This window comes from Microcaecilia unicolor, chromosome 2, assembly GCF_901765095.1.
Source record: "Microcaecilia unicolor chromosome 2, aMicUni1.1, whole genome shotgun sequence".
Classification (NCBI taxonomy): domain Eukaryota; kingdom Metazoa; phylum Chordata; class Amphibia; order Gymnophiona; family Siphonopidae; genus Microcaecilia; species Microcaecilia unicolor.
In genome coordinates this window covers 63,643,709-63,656,961 of record NC_044032.1, presented here as the reverse complement: position 1 = coordinate 63,656,961, position 13,253 = coordinate 63,643,709, and the positions used below count along the sequence as shown (strand labels likewise).

The window sequence follows — 13,253 nt, the reverse complement described above, 5'->3', positions numbered from 1 at the left end:
CACCTCCCCCCTACCATCATCGTTCTGGGATCTCCCCCACTGTTTGAACCCTATCTCTCCCCCCATTTAGTTCAAAAACAACTGCTCCAGGACGACCCCCTTGGGCTGCAAGTCTTCTTCTTCTCTTCACCCTGGTGTGGCATCTCCCTCACCTTTGTGGTCTAGCTTAAAAATGTTTTTTCTAAGCAGAGGGTTTCCAGCGAGTGATTGAAACATGCTACCTTCACTGAAATTCAGGCTATTCGGCACTCTTCCTCTGCCTGCTGCCATGGTACTCTCCACCTCTGACACAACTTTGTGTTTCTGCTTGGGCGGACCGCGACAGCAGTGGAAGATGCCAAGGAGGCTGAATTTCATCGAAGGCAGAATGTTTCTTAATCGCTCCTGCACTGGAAACCCTTTACTTAGAAAAAAATATTTTTAAGCTACACCGGGAAGGTGTGGGAGATGCCAGACTTGGGTAGAGAGAAGGGGTGGACATGCTGTGGGGCCCAGGGCAACTGCCCTGTCTCCCCCCCCCCCCCCCCCCCCATGCCGGCCCTGCTCACCAGGCTGTCAATACCAGTTCTGTCTCTTTAGTGACCCCCAGAAAATCTTCCCCACAATAAGACTGCAACTGCAGCAGTATATACACACAATAAGATTGCAAGTGAAACTTATCTTAACCAGGCTCAACGAAGCAGTCCGTTTCACTGGTCAAAGCTTCATCACAAGCAAGTTCCCACCGCACATCAGTGAGCGCAAGATAGCAATTTAGGTGACAACTTGCTCCTGATAAAGCTTTGACCAGTGAAACGGATTTCTCCGCTGAGTCTTGATAAGTTCCGCTTGCAATCTTATTGTGTGCATATACTGCTGTAGTTGCTGAGATAGATAGATAGATAGATAGATAGATAGATAGATAGATAGATAGATAGATAGATAGATAGATAGAAAGGTTGCGGAAATGTTTATTTTATAAGAGAATAAGTAGATCGAAAAAGATGACAAGTATATGTTAAAAAAGGATTATAAGTATATGTGAACAATTCAGATTAAAAGTATATGTGAATAATTTATTCAGATGGTATAATAGAGGTTTTTTGACTAATGATTAAGTGTGTGCTTGGTTCTTGTTTTTGAGAATCCAAACCACTATTGAGGTCTTTTTCCTCCTTTATGATAAGGTCATTTTTTTAGGGTTATTTTTGACTCTCTCTTGAGTTACAGTGATTTCTGTTTTTTTTGAGCAATAATTCTTTTCATCCCAGTGTGTTTGAGCTCTTTAATGTAACCCCACCCGGTAAGGTGCGGGTCATAACAACATTTGAATAGTCATATTGGGTCACACCAATGGTTCATCTAGCCCAGAATCCTGCTTCCAACAGTGGCCAATTTAGGTCGCAAGTACCTGTCAGAAATCCAATTAGTAGCAACATTCCATGCTACCAATCTCAGGGCAAGCAGTGGCTTCTCCGTATCTCTCTCAATAGTAGACTCTGGACTTTTCCCTCTAGGAACTTGTCCAAACCTTTTTTAAACCCAGTTACGTTAACTGCCATTACCATATCCTCCAGCAATGAGCTCCAGAGCTTAACTATTCGTTCAGTGAAATAATTCCTCCTGTTTGTTTTTAAAGTATTTCCATGTGGAGGAGTGGCCTAGTGGTTAGGGTGGTGGACTTTGGTCCTGGGGAACTGAGTTTGATTCCCACTTCAGGCACAGGCAGCTCCTTGTGACTCTGGGCAAGTCACTTAACCCTCTATAAGTACATAAGTAATGCCATACTGGGAAAAGACCAAGGGTCCATCGAGCCCAGCATCCTGTCCACGACAGCGGCCAATCCAGGCCAAGGGCACCTAGCAAGCTTCCCAAACGTACAAACATTCTATACATGTTATTCCTGGAATTTTGGAGTTTTCCAAGTCCGTTTAGTAGCGGTTTATGGACTTGTCCTTTAGGAAACCGTCCAACCCCTTTTTAAACTCTGCTAAGCTAACCGCCTTCACCACTTTCTCCGGCAACGAATTCCAGAGTTTAATTACATGTTGGGTGAAGAAACATTTTCTCCGATTTGTTTTAAATTTACTACACTGTAGTTTCATCGCATGCCCCCTAGTCCTAGTATTTTTGGAAAGCGTGAACAGACGCTTCACATCCACCTGTTCCACTCCACTCATTATTTTATATACCTCTATCATGTCTCCCCTCAGCCGTCTCTTCTCCAAGCTGTATAGCCCTAGCCTCCTTAGTCTTTCTTCATAGGGAAGTCGTCCCATCCCCGCTATCATTTTAGTCGCCCTTCGCTGCACCTTTTCCAATTCTACTATATCTTTCTTGAGATGCGGCAACCAGAATTGAACACAATACTCAAGGTGCGGTCGCACCATGGAGCGATACAACGGCATTATAACATCCTCACACCTGTTTTCCATACCTTTCCTGATAATACCCAACATTCTATTCGCTTTCTTAGCCGCAGCAGCACACTGAGCAGAAGGTTTCAGTGTGTTATCGACGACGACACCCAGATCCCTTTCTTGGTCCGTAACTCCTAACGTGGAACCTTGCATGACGTAGCTATAATTCGGGTTCTTTTTTCCCACATGCATCACCTTGCACTTGCTCACATTAAACATCATCTGCCATTTAGCCGCCCAGTCTCCCAGTCTCGTAAGGTCCTCTTGTAATTTTTCACAATCCTGTCGCGATTTAACGACTTTAAATAACTTTGTGTCATCAGCAAATTTAATTACCTCGCTAGTTACTCCCATCTCTAAATCATTTATAAATATATTAAAAAGCAGCGGTCCTAGCACGGACCCCTGAGGAACCCCACTAACTACCCTTCTCCATTGTGAATACTGCCCATTTAACCCCACTCTCTGTTTCCTATCCTTCAACCAGTTTTTAATCCACAATAGGACATTTCCTCCTATCCCATGACCCTCCAATTTCCTCTGTAGCCTTTCATGAGGTACCTTGTCAAACGCCTTTTGAAAATCCAGATACACAATATCAACCGACTCCCCTTTGTCCACATGTTTGTTCACTCCTTCAAAGAATTGAAGTAAATTGGTCAGGCAAGATTTCCCCACACAAAAGCCATGCTGACTTGGTCTCAGTAATCCATGTCCTCGGATGTGCTCTGTAATTTTGTTTTTGATAATAGCCTCTACCATTTTCCCCGGCACCGACGTCAGACTCACCGGTCTATAATTTCCCGGATCTCCCCTGGAGCCTTTTTTTAAAATGGGCGTTACATTGGCCACCCTCCAATCTTCCGGTACCACGCTCGATTTTAAGGATAAGTTGCATATCACTAGCAGTAGCTCCGCAAGCTCGTTTTTCAGTTCTATCAGTACTCTAGGATGAATACCATCTGGTCCAGGAGATTTGCTACTCTTCAGTTTGCCGAACTGCCCCATTACGTCCTCCAGGTTTACCGTGAAGTCAGTAAGTTTCTCCGACTCGTGCGCTTGAAATACCATTTCCGACACCGGTATCCCACCCAAATCTTTCTCGGTGAAGACCGAAGCAAAGAATTCATTCAGTCTCTCCGCTACGTCTTTGTCTTCCTTGATCGCCCCTTTTATCCCTCGGTCATCCAGCGGCCCAACCGATTCTTTTGCCGGCTTCCTGCTTTTAATATACCGAAAAAAATTTTTACTATGTTTTTTTGCCTCTAATGCTATCTTTTTTTCATACTCCCTCTTGGCCTTCTTAATCTGCGCCTTGCATTTGCTTTGACACTCCTTATGCTGTTTCTTGTTATTTTCAGACGGTTCCTTCTTCCATTTTCTGAAGGCGTTTCTTTTAGCCCTAATAGCTTCCTTCACCTCACTTTTCAACCAGGCCGGGTGTCTTTTGGACTTCCGTCTTTCTTTTCTAATTCGCGGAATATGTATGGCCTGGGCCTCCAGGATGGTATTTTTGAACAGCGTCCACGCCTGTTGTACAGTTTTTACTCTCTCAGTTGCCCCCCTAAGTTTTTTTTTTACCGTTCTTCTCATTTTATCATAGTCTCCTTTTTTAAAGTTAAACGCTAACGTATTTGACTTTCTGTGTACAGTTACTTCAAGGTTGATGTCAAAACTGATCATATTATGGTCACTGTTATCAAGCGGCCCCAGTACCATAACGTCCCTCACCAAATCATTCGCTCCACTAAGGACCAAGTCTAGAATTTTTCCTTCTCTCGTCGGCTCCTGCACCAGTTGCTCCATAAAGCTGTCCTTGATTTCATCAAGGAATTGTATCTCTGTAGCGTGTCCCGATGTTACATTTACCCAGTCTATATTTGGATAATTGAAGTCACCCATTATTATCACATTGCCCATTTTGTTCGCGTCTCTGATTTCTTTTATCATTTCTGTGTCTACCTGCTCATCCTGGCGAGGTGGACGGTAGTACACTCCTATCACCATTTTTTTCCCTTTTATACATGGAATTTCAACCCACAGTGATTCAAAGGTGTGATTTGTGTCCTGCTGAATTTGTAATCTATCTGAGTCAAGGCTCTCTTTAATATACAATGCTACCCCTCCACCAGTCCGGTCTACCCTATCATTACGATATACTTTGTACCCCGGTATGACAGTGTCCCACTGGTTATCCTCCTTCCACCAGGTCTCAGTAATGCCTATTATATCCAATTTTTCATTTAGTGCAATATATTCCAACTCTCCCATCTTATTTCTTAGACTCCTAGCATTTGCATATAGACATTTCAGAGTATGTTTGTTGTTCTTATTTGCATGATGCTTAGTACCTGACACTATTGATTTGACATCTTTTGTCTGATCTTTAGTTGTATTTAAGGGCACCTGGCCTACCACAGTCTGTTGTGCAACCTCACTATCCAGAAACCCTATCTTCCCTGTTTGTGAGGTATCTTTGTAAGATACCTTTTCCCGAACCATGCGCTTTTGAGCGACTGTCGGCCTTCCCCCCATTTCTAGTTTAAAAGCTGCTCTATCTCCTTTTTAAATGCCGACGCCAGCAGCCTGGTCCCACCCTGGTTAAGGTGGAGCCCATCCTTTCGGAATAGGCTCCCCCTTCCCCAGAATGTTGCCCAGTTCCTAACAAATCTAAAACCCTCCTCCCTGCACCATCGTCTCATCCACGCATTGAGACTCTGGAGCTCTGCCTGTCTCTTGGGCCCTGCACGTGGAACAGGTAACATTTCAGAAAATGCTACCCTAGAGGATCTGGATTTGAGCTTTCTACCTAAGAGCCTAAATTTGGCTTCCAGAACCTCTCTCCCACATTTTCCTATGTCACTGGTACCCACATGTACCAAGACAGCGGACTCCTCCCCAGCACTATCTAAAATCCTATCTAGGTGACGCGTGAGGTCCGCCATCTTCGCACCAGGCAGGCAAGTCACCAGGCGATCCTCACGTCCACCAGCCACCCAGCTATCTATATGCCTAATGATCGAATCACCAACTACAACAGCTGTCCTAACCTTTCCCTCCCGGGCAGCACTTGGAGACATATCCTCAGTGCGAGAGGATAGTACATCCCCTGGTGGGCAGGTCCTGGCTAAAGGAGTACTTCCTACTTCACCAGGGTGATGCTCTCCTTCTAGGAGACCTCCCTCCTCCAAGGTAGCACAAGGGCTACTAGACTGGAGGTGGGACCTCTCTACAACATCCCTGTAGGTCTCCTCTATGTACCTCTCTGTCTCCCTCAGCTCCACCAAGTCTGCTACTCTAGCCTCAAGAGAACGGACATGTTCTCTAAGAGCTAGGAGCTCTTTGCATCGGGCGCAAACATATGACATCTCACCAACTGGGAGATAATCATACATGTGACACTCAATGCAAAAGACTGGATAGCACCCCTCTCGCTGCTGGACTGCTGACTCCATCTTAGTGTTTTTGAGTTTTCCAATATTTTAAAACTTGCTACAGTATTAAGGATATTAGCCTAATATAAAAGTGTCTTTTACTTTATATAGTGTATTGTATGATTTTAGTATTTCCTTCTTAGATGGTAATGAAATGTATTTAAAACTCTATAAGAGCACTCCTTGCTTGTTACCCTAATTACAATAACTGACTATAAATGAGGAGTTGTCCTAGGGATGGATGGGTGTTGGGGAGGGTGGGTGGGAATACTAAATTAGATCCTGCAGTGGCTGTTAGATTCTATCTGTTAATGCTGTGGTACAAGGCTTTTAAAACTAAGTGGAAAAGACTATGGAGATTAGCTGTTTTCTGTTAGCTGTTGAAATTTGCTTTTTAAGTTTGCCTAACACTAACCTACAATTCCTCCTTTAAACCCCAATCTTTAAGTTCCCAAAGCACAAGCAAAGTAGTGTTCATGTACCAGAGAAATGTCCTCTTCTCTCAGAACTTCTCATGTAAGCTGCATTGAGCCTGCCATGAGTGGGAAAGTGTGGGGTACAAATGTAACAAAAATTAAAAAAAAAAAGTTTAATGAGTGTCCCTTGGGCTTTGTACTTTTTGAAAGAGTGAAAAATCGATTCACTTTTACCAGTCCTACACCACTCAGGATTTTATAGACATCAATCATATCCCCCCTCAGCTGTCTCTTTTCCAAGCTGAAAAGCCATTATAACCTCTTTAGCCTTTCTACTACTACTTATCATTTCTATAGCGCAATCATATGGGAGGACTTCCATCCCCTTTATCATTTTGGTCACTCTTCTTTGAACCTTTTCTAATTCCGCTATATCTTTTTTGACTAGAATTGAATGCAATACTCAAGGAGAGGTCGCAGTATGGAGTGATACAGAGACATTATAATATCTGCGGTCTTATGTGGATTCCTTTCCTAATAATTCCTAGCATCCTGTTGGCTTTTTTGGCAGCCGAAAAACAATGCACAGAAGATTTCAGTACATTGTCTACAATAAGACCTAGATCTTTTTCTTGAGTGCTGACTCCTAAGGTAGGCAATAGCATCAGGTAACCATGATTCAGATTATTCTTCCCAATGTGCATCACTTTGCATTTGTCTACATTAAATTTCATCTGCCATTTGGATGCCCAGTCTTTAAGTTTCCTAAGGTCTTCCTGCAATGTTTCACAATCCGCATGTGTTTTGACTTTAAATAGTTTTGTGCTATCTAATTTATAAATATGTTAAATAGCACTAGTCTTAGTACAGGTCCTTGCAGCACAGCACTATTCACCCTCCTCCACTGAGAAAAATGCCCGTTTAAAACACACCTTCTGTATTCTGTACAATAAACAATTCCTAATCCACAGAATGGTATTGCCTCCTATCCCATGACATTTTAATTTTCTCAGGAGTCAATCATGAGGAACTTTGTCAACAGCTTTCTGAAAATCTAAATACACTAAATCAACCAGCTCACCATTATCTACATGGTTATTCATGCCTTCTAAGAAATGAAGCAAGTTAGTGAGGCAACACTTCCCTCGGCTGACTCCATGCTGACTCTGTCACATTAAACCATGTTTGTCTATGTGTTCCATACTTTTATTCTGATAATAGTTTCCACTGTTTTGCCCAGCATTGAAGTCAGGCTTACCTATCTGTAACTTCCCTGATCACCCCAGAACCCTTTTTAAAAAATCAGCGTTATATTGGCCACCCTCCAATCTTCAGAGACTATGGACAATTTTAACAACAGGGTACAGATCACCAACTGCAGATCAGCAATTTCATGTTTCAGTTCTTTCAGCAGCCGGGGGTGTATCGGTTCAGGTGACATCATTCTTTAACTTGTCAATTTGTCTCAGTACGTCTTCCAGGTTCACCAAGATTTCTTTCACTTCCTCTGCATTCTCACCCTTGAAAATCATTTCCGGTACAGGTAGATCTCTTACATCTTCTTCCGTAAAGACCGAAGCAAAGAATTCATTCAATCTCTCCACTATACCTTGTCCTCCTTGACTGCTCCTTTGGCTCCTTCCAGATCTAACGGTCCCACAGTAGAGTTCCTTAGTAACTTCACTCCAGATATTAGCTCAGATTTGATCATGTTATGATCACTGTTTCCCAGAGGATCCAACACCGTTACCTATCATATATATCATATTGTAATGTGCAGTTTTCCTAATTTCTTTAAACATTTCTTCATCTGTCTGCTCTTTCTGTCCTGGCAGACAGTAATACAGCCCTACCAGTATACTCCTTCCCTTCAAACAGGGAATTTCTATCAATAAGAATTCCACACTGTTATTTCATGTAGAATATTTAATTTTTTTGACTCAATTCCCTCTTTATATAGTGCAACACCCCCTCCAATTTACTCTATCATGCTATAATTTTTATCCTTATAACTCAGTGTCCCATTGATTGTCCTCCTTCTACCAGGTCTCCGAGATTCCTATTACATCTACATAAGTACATAAGTATTGCCATATTGGGAAAGACCAAAGGTCCATCAAGCCCAGCATCCTGTTTCCAACAGTGGCCAATCCAGGTCACAAATACCTGGCAAGATCCCAAAAAAGTACAAAACATTCTATACTGCTTATCCCAGAAATAGTGGATATTTCCAAAGTCCATTTAATAATGGTCTATGGTCTTTTCCTTTAGGAAGCCGTCCAAACCTTTTTTAAACTCTTCATTTACTGCTATATACTCCAACTCTCCCATCTTATTTTTTAGGCTTCTAGCATTTGTATATAGACACTTCAAATTGTGTTTTTTCCTTGTATCAACAAGCTGCTTTGAAGTTGATGGGGATAATTTGCATCCTTTACTCTGTTCTCCCATTATACTCCTGGCTTTCTTTCACCATTATTGAAACCTCTCTTTGAGATTCCCTAAAGATCCTGCTTCAATAGTATTGCTTAAAAGCTGCTCTATCTCCTTTTTAAAAGTTGGCATCAGCAGCCTGGTTCCATTTCAGTTAAGTGGAGCCCATCCCTTTCGGAACAGACTACCCTTTTCCAAGAGTGTTGCCCAGTTCCTAACAAATCTAAATCCCTCATTCCTGTACCATCATCTCAACCACGCATTGAAACTTTGAAGCTCTGCCTGCCTCTTGGGTCTTGCATGTGGAACGGGGAGCATTTCCAATAATGCTATCCTGGAGGATCTGCATTTCAGCTTTCTACCTAAGAGCCTAAATTTGACTTATAGAGCCTCCCTCCCACATTTTCCTATGTCATTGGTACCCACATGTACCAAGACATCCCGGTCCTCCCCAGCACCATCTAAAAATCCTATCTAGGTGACATGTGAGGTCCACCACCTTTGCACCAGGCAGGAAAGTGACCAGGCGATCCTCATGCCCTCCAACCACCCAGCTATTTACATGCCTAATGATCAAATCACCAACTACACAGCTGTCTTAACCCTTCCCTCCTAAGCAGAAGCTCCTGGAGACACATCCTCAGTCCAAGAGCATATTGCATTCCCTGGGATCATCAGGAGTGTATGCTTTGCATGTTGGATCTGGTCTCATCCAGTTGAATATCTCCTCCCAGATCAAGGCTTCTCTCTGGGCCTCCACCACACTCATCACTTCGAGAGGAACATATGGATAATAAAGCTACCATAGGTACTACACCAAGTGTCTGAGGTAGCGATCAGTCCTGCTGATCTTAGGCAGAAGCCTAACCTCCACCAACATTGTCAACAATACACATCAAACATGCCCCTTTGCTCAAGAACTAGCTGACTACTTTGCAAACAAAATCAACCAAATCAGAGCCAACCTAGCTAAAAGTATTCCAACAGAGAAAATGAATAACATTATAAAGATCTACGACTCAGGTCCAGACTCGGGCTGAGACCCAACACTGGGAATCACAACTGATCAGATATCAACCGAAGACATGAAGTCACCATCATTGAAATACTCGCACTCACACTGTTCCCTAGACCTCTGCCCAGAATTCCTATTCCAAACCATTCCATCTGATATTCTTCAATAGCTAACAGGCTGTCTCAACAAGCTACTAGAATCAGACTCTCTCCCTCCAGACATGGGCAAAATTGTTCTCACACCCCTACTCTGCACCAGCCCCAATTTGAATTCAGAGCTGCACACAGTACAGAAACTCTGCTCCTTGTGCTGACAACATATGTCAAACAATACCTATGCAAGGGAAATAAAGTTTTATTATTTGAATTCGGCATTTCAGTGGCGCTCAATGCAGTTGATCACACAATGCTACTAGAACGACTAAACCAGATAGGAGTAACAGGCTCTGTCTTTAAATGGTTCCACCAATTCCTATCAAACCAAAGCTACTCTGTAAAACAAAACACACAACACCTCTCCAAATATTGGTCCACGAAATGTGGCATCCCCAATGGATCCTCACTTTCTCTTATTCTATTTAACTTCTTTATGTATTCCCTCAGTTCAATATACCTGGGATTAGATGAATTACTAACATCTTATGCTGAAGAAATCATGCTCCTCTTACCACTATCGTCTCCACAACAAGATATAAACTAATCTATAACAACTGGAATGACCACTATTCAGAACTGGGCGCTGGAAAATAATCTAAAACTGAATGTGAAAAAAACTAAGATCCTTTGGTTCTGGAATCAAGGAGTGGAAGTCCCAACTTCATAAACACTTTCCAATGATAGAACCTTCGTGATTGAATCAGAAGCTAAAGTGTTGGGTGGCATCCTCGACTCCTCCCTAACCTTTTCCTCCCACATCAATCAAATATGGAAGAAAACACTGTTTAAAATGAGACAACTATGAACAGTTATCTGGATTACAGTAACTTGTTATTCTGTGGAATTAAGATTCAATACAAAAAAAACCCCTACAGATCATACAGAACACAGTGGCTAGACTAATCTTCAAACAGAATAGATATACCAGTGCTTCACCATACCTGACTAAACTACATTGGCTACCCATTGCTGAAATAATTAAGTTCAAACTGTCTGTCTAGTCTTTCAAATTCTACATGGTGTCACATCTGAACTACTGATTGATATCTCATCAATGTACACATTTCATTCCAGCAGACTGAAAGAACAAATGACCTTAGCACCACGGTTCCATAGGGGAATCCGATTCCAGAAGACCTTTAGATCACTCTTCCCTGTATCAGGAATCTCTATATGGAACTCCCTCCCCTCAGGCATCAGATCTGAAGCCAACTACCTCATCTTCCGAAAGAGGCTAAAATTCTTCTTCCAAAAGTCTTCTACATAACAACCCAAAGTCTTCTACATGACAACCACTTCTCCATATGTCCCTTCACTAGCCTCAAAAACAAGAATTCAAGTCAAACACATCAAGTACTCTCACTCTCTATAGTTACATACAAGATTGGTTTCATCTAACAAGTTGTAAAACTGCTTATAACACTGTATTCAACAAATTTTCCACATGCAACACTGTATCCAACCTATGTCCTACTTATGAGATAAACCACATTGAACTCCGAATGGGGGATATTAGTGGTATATAATACTTGAATTGAATTGAAAAGAAAACCAAATTGAAGCTGGACAGAACAGACACCTTCAATAGGCTTATAATTCTTTTTAAGATACAAGCTTTCAGGGAAGCCATAAATATAAGGCAATTAATTTGTGACCTATGCTCTTCTTTCTCACAAACAGAAATCCAATTAACTATGATGTTAAGTGCACAATTTTTAGTATGCATAAAACAACCTGATGTTCATGCAAAGTACTATGCAGATATATTTATGCATGTAACACTCACTCAACAACAGACAAGACAGCCACAAACAAACACAGAGAGTCACAGTGAGAAAGAGGAAAGGCAGGGAAGCAGGGAGAGAGAAAGAAAGGAAGACAACAAGGAGCAGGAGAGCGAACCACAGGAAAAGGTTAAAAAAACAGTCTGGGATAACAAAGAAGGGTAAGAGAAGACTTGTGCCTAAATTTGTGAAATACACATGTGCTCTGTGATGAAATTCAGCTACTATGAGGGTAATTTTATTGAAGGGTGCCTAGGTTAATTGGACAAGAAGGTGTCTTATGGCCCTATTTTATAAACATGTACCATATATATAAACCCTAGGATGTTGTCCACTAACATAACTTGTATCAATACAATAAATTTACAATAGTGGAACACCTGTTATTGAGGATATTGAGGGAGCTCAGAGAGGTTCTAGTGGGTCCTCTTAAAGATTTGTTTAATAAATCCTTGGAGATGGGAGAGGTTCCGAGGGATTGGAGAACGGTGGATGTGGTCCCTCTTCACAAAAGTGGTGATAGGGAAGAAGCTGGAAACTACAGGCCGGTAAGCCTCACTTCGGTTATTGGAAAAGTAATGGAAGTGATGCTGAAGGAAAGGTTAGTGAATTTCCTGGAAGCCAATAAGTTGCAAGATCCGAGACAACATGGTTTTACCAAAGGTAAATTGTGTCAAACGAATCTCATTGAATTCTTTGAATGGGTGACCGGAGAATTGAATCATGGACGTGCTATAGACGCAATCTACTTAGACTTCAGCAAAGCTTTTGACATGATTCCCCACAGGAGGCTCTTAAATAAACTGGACAGGCTGAAGATAGGACCCAAAGTGGTGAACTAGATTAGGAACTGGTTGACGGACAGAGGCCAGGAGGTGATGGTTAATGGAATTCGCTCGGATGAGGGAAAGATGAGTAGTGGAGTGCCTCAGGGATCGGTTCTGGGGCCGATTCTGTTCAATATATTTGTGAGTGACATAGCCGAAGGGTTAGAAGATAAAGTTTGCCTATTTGCGGATGATACTAAGATTTGTAACAGAGTGGACACCCGGGAGGGAGTGAAAAACATGAAAAAGGATCTGCGGAAGCTAGAAGAATGGTCTAAGATTTGGTAATTAAAATTCAATACGAAGAAAAGCAAATAAAATAGGTGTCGGTAAATGCTAAAGTGGTAATTTTTTTTTAATGGCCATGTGCTAATGGCAACATTAGCAAGTGGCCATTAATGCAAAAATGGGAAATTGTCCATTTTACGGCTGTGGTGAAAATGGCCTTAGCGTCCAGGAAAAACCCGCATAAGGGCACTCTAAGGCCACTTTATACCTCAGCTTAATGTTCATTTGTACATGTATGGGTTTGACTTTTCAGATTGGAGATGTTTTATCGGCAGTCCAGAAAAGCTATTTGAATTGAGACTTGTAAGGCACTTCTTGGTGGTTTCTTTCTTTCCCGCCAGTACTGAGTACTTCATGGAGTGGTTGTACTATATTTGTTCTCATAGTGGTAGTGGTTTTTACAACCTATACTGAAAGCAACATTGTTCTAATTGCACAAACATCTCTGAGAGACTTCTGAGACATTCTGAGGCAGGCCAGTCAGCCAAAACAGTTGTACAAT

General features: G+C 42.0%; 1 protein-coding gene and 1 long non-coding RNA gene across 4 annotated transcripts in view; both read right to left on the bottom strand.

Moving 5' to 3' along the window:
- ZNF532 (zinc finger protein 532) overlaps window positions 1-13,253 on the bottom strand; it is a 238,197-nt gene that overhangs the window by 141,876 nt on the left and 83,068 nt on the right. The gene's annotated exons all lie outside the window — the stretch shown is intronic.
- Window positions 5,223-9,165, bottom strand: LOC115462907. Its single transcript, XR_003940969.1, has 3 exons — window positions 9,084-9,165; window positions 8,111-8,117; window positions 5,223-5,238 (listed from the first exon to the last, which is right to left on the bottom strand). It is a non-coding gene; the product is annotated as an uncharacterized LOC115462907 (long non-coding RNA).